Here is a 5,947-nt window from a genome sequence, read left to right as displayed (position 1 = left end):
CTGCTTTACCTCCCCTTGGCTTTCCTCACTTATTGGCCTTCTAGTTCGGCCGTTTTCCTTAACTCAATTCTTGTCCTTTCCCTTTGGATTCATTACCTGATTTGGAGTTTGTCCTCCAAATTTTGAGTTAGGCACCCTCAAGGACTTCACAGAATATATTCCATCAAACGGTTCAACAAATCTTTACTGAGAGCCTGCACTGAACATAAAGAGATGAATAAAATGGACATGTAAATTCACAAAATGTATGCCTATCAATCACAGCTACACAAACAGGCTCTCAAAAGACAATGTGCTGGCGTTATGGGAGGGAAACTACATGCTGTTAAGGGAGAGCACATAATCTGGACTTGAGGGTTGGGAGAAGATTCCAAGGAGGAGGAAATGGCATGTACTCCAGACTATCAAGGTGCATAGGAATATCTAAGTGAATGAAAGTTGAAGTTGGGGGTCAGGAAGGGAGTGTTTCAGACAGAATCACAGAGATAAAACTTTGGTGTTCAAGAAAGCATAATCTTAGAGGAACATAAATAAGTTCCTGCAGCTGGAACATGGAGATTGAAGAGCAAAGCAGCCAGGCATGAGCCTTCAGAGGAAAGGATAGAGAAGGTATGGCTGGGCCAGTCCTCACGTGAGAGTGGAGAAGAATTGTCAGATCCCCCAGCCCCATTCAGCACTTTTCCTGGGGTGGGATTCCTGCTCCTCTGCCCAGCTCTTCAGCCAATCGAAGTCAATGCCAAGTGTGTATTAGGAACCTCAGCCTGACACTCAGAATGGGAGAAGGAGAAGCAGGGACCGAGGACAAATTTACCAAGAAGGTGGGATCTGCACAACAAGCACTTTGCTGGGATCTCTCATCCACCATCTCATCTGGTCCTGGAAGTTAAGTGTTAATATTCCCATTTAGGCCTGAAGATACAGAGGATGAGAGACACTAAGTTACCCACCCCAGGAAACGTGGGTTACAAATTACAGCCTCCAAACACTCATGTACCAACGCCCATGTTCTTTCTATCATGCAATCTCACTTCAAAACATGTTTGCTTCCCAGATGGTTTATTAATAGCAGCAATAACAGGTAATAGCACCTAAAATGGTTAAAATTTCTTCTTTGGACTAGGATCTTTATTAGGTATTTCATATTCATCATCTCATTTAAACCAAACAGCAACTCATGAAATAAATATCATTATGCTTTATTTATTGAAGATAAACCTGTGATACAGAGGCAGCCAGCTTTCTCTGGTGGGTGGTTATTACACGAAGGAAGCAAGAATGGAATTGCAAGTTCTTCTAACTTCACTTCTGTTTGTTTTTGTTTGTTTGTTTGTTTGTTTGTTTTTTTACATAACCACTCTGCCCCCAGGAAGGGCAAATAATTAAATGATAACAGCAGTCTTTGCAGCTGTTTGAAATGAAATACATTGAATGTTATAAGAGAAAAAGAATGCTTTACCTGTTATTTTTTGAAAATGAATTCCCTTCCAGGAAAGATCTTTAGGCGCACTGTGCACTTGTATACAAGTGTCCATTTCAGTACAAGAGCTAAAAGTGCCAAAGGATCCTCTATCCATCATGGGTTTATTTTATTTTATTTCAAGGTAGAGCATACCATTTACTCTAGGTGCTTTGGTTGATGACATACTAGTTGCCATAAAATCTGGAAAGTAAGATCAATTTTATGAGCAATTAAATGGGGTCTCTCCAGAGGTAATTAATTTTATGGTGGAGGTTGAACAAGGTGATAGGTGCGTCTGTTTTAGATGCATTGGTGATAGGGAGGAATAATGGCTCATCAGCTATGAAATGATTCCAAATTAACTTTTTTCCAGGTCATTATTTTTGTTTTTAGTCTACTGCCCTGTTTGTATCATGAAAGGAGAGTCTATTGTTACCCATGGCCCTTATGGAGCAAGCCACCCATGCTCTTGTGAATGCAATGGAAATCTGGGCTGGTAGGAAACTGGACTTTCCTCTCCTAGAAGATATGTGTCCTATGATTTACAGTGGCTGGACTAATGAGGCCATTTATAAGTTGGTACTCTCTGAACTCTGGAGAAGTTGATAGCAAACAGAGGAGAAACAGGTGTTTGGAGGTTATTTCCTGGTATAATTAATTGATACAAACATTCATTTGACAAACATTTATTGAGAATATTCTATGTGCCAGGCACTATGCTATATATTTGGGACAAACAGTAAAATCAGACACAATTATTGAGGGGCTAGTAATTCTGTGATGGAAGTCAAGCTTTCCCTTGGAATGATTCCAACATTAAACCCATTTGCTCTTGCATGGACTTGACCATCTCGAAATCCAGTGGTTAATATACACACTAGTCATGTGGCTTGCCTGCATGACTATTGACAATCCATGGTACCACTTTGTCGAGTCAACTCCGGGGTACCACCAGGGGAAAAGGTCTCCCACATGGAGGACGGCAAAGATAATCAGTCCTCAAGAGTAAGATTCCAGACACTTCTGCCCTCTCCATGGTACCATGGTATCACAGTCTCCATGGAAGATGCAACATGCACAAGCACTGGTTGGAAATCACAAAGAGAAGAGACAGAGCAAGGTCAGCTCTAGTAGTGGGCATTGATCTCCCATGGCCAGCAGGCCCCTCCCAACAGCTGATGTAGGCAGATGATTTGCACACATCTTTCTTGTGCGGCAAAATGGGGGAGACCCTGTTCTTCCCATTGGGAGCACTGGGGTTGGCCAGGTATCATATGACATGCATGCCCAAGCAATGTCTAGAAGCTCACTGTGCACTGGAACAGGGGAGGATCACTCGCCCTATAAGGAAGAAGGACCTGGACCAAGCATGAACTCACTTCCCAACCTCCAAATAAGAGAATGCTCTGCCCCCAAGGATCAGATTAGGGCAAGCCTGGAGAGAAGTGGCAGGTTGAATGGTGGCTGCTTCCCCCACACCTGAACACAAAGAGAGCAAGTTCAATTACTGACCACCAGAGAAAGAATAACACATTCTCCTCATCGTAGTTTATCAAAGCACTGTCAGTCATGGATGCCTTCCTTGTGAAGCTTTCTTCTTCCCTGAGTTTTCAGAGCACTCAGTCTTCCTTTCTGATACCTCCCAGCATGAAGTAGCATGGACAGAGCATGGGCCTCTGAATCAAACTGACTCAGTCAAGCCCTACTGATCCTAATACTAACTTTTTGATCTTATGCAAGAAATTTCACCATGATGATCCTGCCTCCCCCTACACCCCCGCCCTGCCTTTTCCCCCATAATTTGGTATCTGGTTGCAAGTGAGAAAAACCCAACCCACATTGCTAATGGGAAACCAAACAAATAAGCAAAAAACATATAGCCGGGTTGCATAACTAAAAAGTTAAGTGGTAAAAGGGATTCAAAACTCATTTCTGACCCTAACAAAAGTCATTCATGACACAACTTCTTCTGAAGACCCAACAAACTAAAGTTGTCAACTAGACAAGAAGTATACGCTAGAAACACATCTTGCTGCACCTATATTAAAACAAGCAGTCAAGTAGAACAGTCTGTGACTAGCATAAAATTAAAGGCAATCACACCCAGATGGACTTTTGTTTCATGGCCTGGGTTTGGTAATCTAGGCTTCTGGCTTCAGGGTCTTCTACGAGAACTAATGACCATTTTGTTTCTGGTAATTGCTTGTGTTACAGTTGGTCAATGTCCCCTGCCCAGTGTCAGCCATTGTCAGACCAGATAAGTCAACAAATTACCTTACAACCAGAAGCAGGAGAACATAACTTCAGCTCAACTACTGACATCATTACCTGGACAACCTCATGATCCACAGGAGCTTGGCAAAGATAGAGAACTGGATACCAAGAATAAATGCTTGTGGCCAGACTTCACCAGTCATTGGCCAAAAGAAGAGACTGAAAAAAAAAAAAAAAAAAAAAAATCAATAGCCCTGACAGTCCTCAGTTTGCAGCTACCCTGGCACTTACTAGGCTCTCAGTGAGCACTTCATTCCTCCTGCATACTAAATAAAAATTATTGATACCCAATCATAGTATTACCCTGCCTCCTGCCAGAAACACCCAACAGAGCAAACTCTCAATTCCTTGAACTCTCCCCACCCCCACTCCAATCAAGTAGCAACAAGCCCCTGCTAACACTCTCCCACTGGGGGTTCTCGTGGTGTGTGGTCTCCCTTGCTTCTGAAAGTCACAAACCCGGTGTTGCTGGGATACGGATGTGTTCCTTGTAGCCCTCGGCTGGTGGACATCAGCACCTTATTGAGTGCCCAGTCAACATTAGCTCCTGTGGGTTGTTAGGAACAGGTTGATGGTTGACATCCATGGGCCTCACTCTTAATGCTCTGGACTCCACTTTCATGAGGAAGCAAATTTAACAGCCTCGATCCTAGCAGCATCTGTGATACCTCTAACAGAAATTTTGGATTTATACTGTGGTTTTCTGGTTACACTTATGTTAACAGAACATAATTTGGGGGACAGTGTATATGGGGTTCATAAATGGAGGCCAGAACCCTGATCTCATAAAGCAACCCTTCAGCAGGGAAGAGATGGACTCACCTCTCTCCATGGCTCTGTGCCTCCTTCTCACAAGTCTAGACTATCAGGACTTTAGACAAACAGGCTCTTGGGTGAGGGGTGTTCAGATGGCATCCACCACATGGGGGGAGTCTGTGATGGGAGAGAAACAAGCCCATATCCCCTAGAAAGCAAGCCATACCTTGAGAAGCAGATTATCAGTTTTTGGCATTTTGTGTTCACTTTCTGGTTAATACCGAGCTGTCAACAAACTCTAATTTAAATGTGCCAGCCAGTTATACTGAATGCTCATACTTGGTCCAGAGGCTCAAAGATGCAACAGTGTCCCCTGATGCCAGTATGGATGTAGAGGCAATAAGAAGCTAGAATCCCCCAGCAGGGATATCTCACTAGCAGAGCCTTATGGACGCTGGTTTTAATTTTAAAAGAAATGGATGTTTTGAGGGAACATTCCTGAACCCAGGAATGTCCTGTGCCCTGAACCCAGTAGCTTTTCTTGTGTGGGTAATTTGGTAATACTTGGAAACAGAGATGAAAGGGGGAAAACCTGTGGCCTGAGGAATTCACATAGAGCCAGCCAAACAGGAGCCAGGAGTAGAGGGGATATTGAGGGCTTAACTTAAGGTAGCTCATAACCCCAGACAATACAGCTTCTACCTGCCTCCCTCATCTTTGGACACCACAAATCAAAATCCAGATGTCCTCTGTCTAAGTAAGGATGAACACATCTCTTTGCTAGAACTTTCATTAATTCCTTTCTACACTAATCTCTCCGACTGTCACACGTAAGTACAAGTCATTGCAGACTTATGATCCATAAGTCCTGAAGTGTATAATGCAGTTTGAACAAAGAAAATACTAAGAACTATTTGCTACTTACTGGGCAGGATTATGGCATGCACCAGAGGTCTGACATATTTAGATGTCTCAGAACTACAGGTGAGGATTCATCAAGGTCAACGCAGCTTTTCTTTTCACTTAATTAAGTAAAGGAAAGCCGTGGAGTTTCACCAGGATGCTGCTTCTTTGACAGGATATTAAAATCAGTAGCTCTGTTGCTTCTGCTGCCCCTGAAATAATTTTGCATCTTTTATTTTACAGCAGTCTACTGGTAAATGTTGCCAGCCAAAGAGCTCAGAGCACACTAGGGTAGACTTTGAAAGACATTTAAAGCCAGGCTGAAGTTGTGCTAGTCTGCAGGCATTTGTTGCACACCTACTATGTGTGCCATACCTACTATGTGCTAACTCCTGTGTTTGGGCCTATGGGAAGCATGAGTGATGTGTTTGTCGTGTGACCTTCCCTAAAGTGGCAGAGATAGTTGATAAACCTGTGGTCATCCTTCCCAAATTCTTCTACCTTTCTTACTTGGCATATCTATTCTGTCCCAAGGTTTGGCAGCTTTTAGTTCTG

The 5,947-nt window shown here is 43.1% G+C and overlaps 1 long non-coding RNA gene across 2 annotated transcripts; it reads right to left on the bottom strand.

The window, feature by feature from the left end:
- Window positions 1–2,256: 2,256 nt before the first annotated feature.
- LOC119509284 lies at window positions 2,257–5,592 on the bottom strand. Of its 2 annotated transcripts, XR_005211667.1 has the most exons (4): window positions 5,415–5,592; window positions 4,556–4,697; window positions 3,788–3,892; window positions 2,257–2,938 (listed from the first exon to the last, which is right to left on the bottom strand). It is a non-coding gene; the product is annotated as an uncharacterized LOC119509284 (long non-coding RNA). The 2 variants fall into 2 exon arrangements; XR_005211666.1 differs by lacking the exon at window positions 4,556–4,697.
- Between the last annotated feature and the right edge of the window lie 355 nt (window positions 5,593–5,947).

This window comes from Choloepus didactylus, chromosome 14 (assembly GCF_015220235.1).
Source record: "Choloepus didactylus isolate mChoDid1 chromosome 14, mChoDid1.pri, whole genome shotgun sequence".
In the NCBI taxonomy this organism is placed as follows: domain Eukaryota; kingdom Metazoa; phylum Chordata; class Mammalia; order Pilosa; family Megalonychidae; genus Choloepus; species Choloepus didactylus.
The sequence above is the reverse complement of the archived record's forward strand: the minus strand, read 5'-3'. Positions and strand labels throughout refer to the sequence as shown.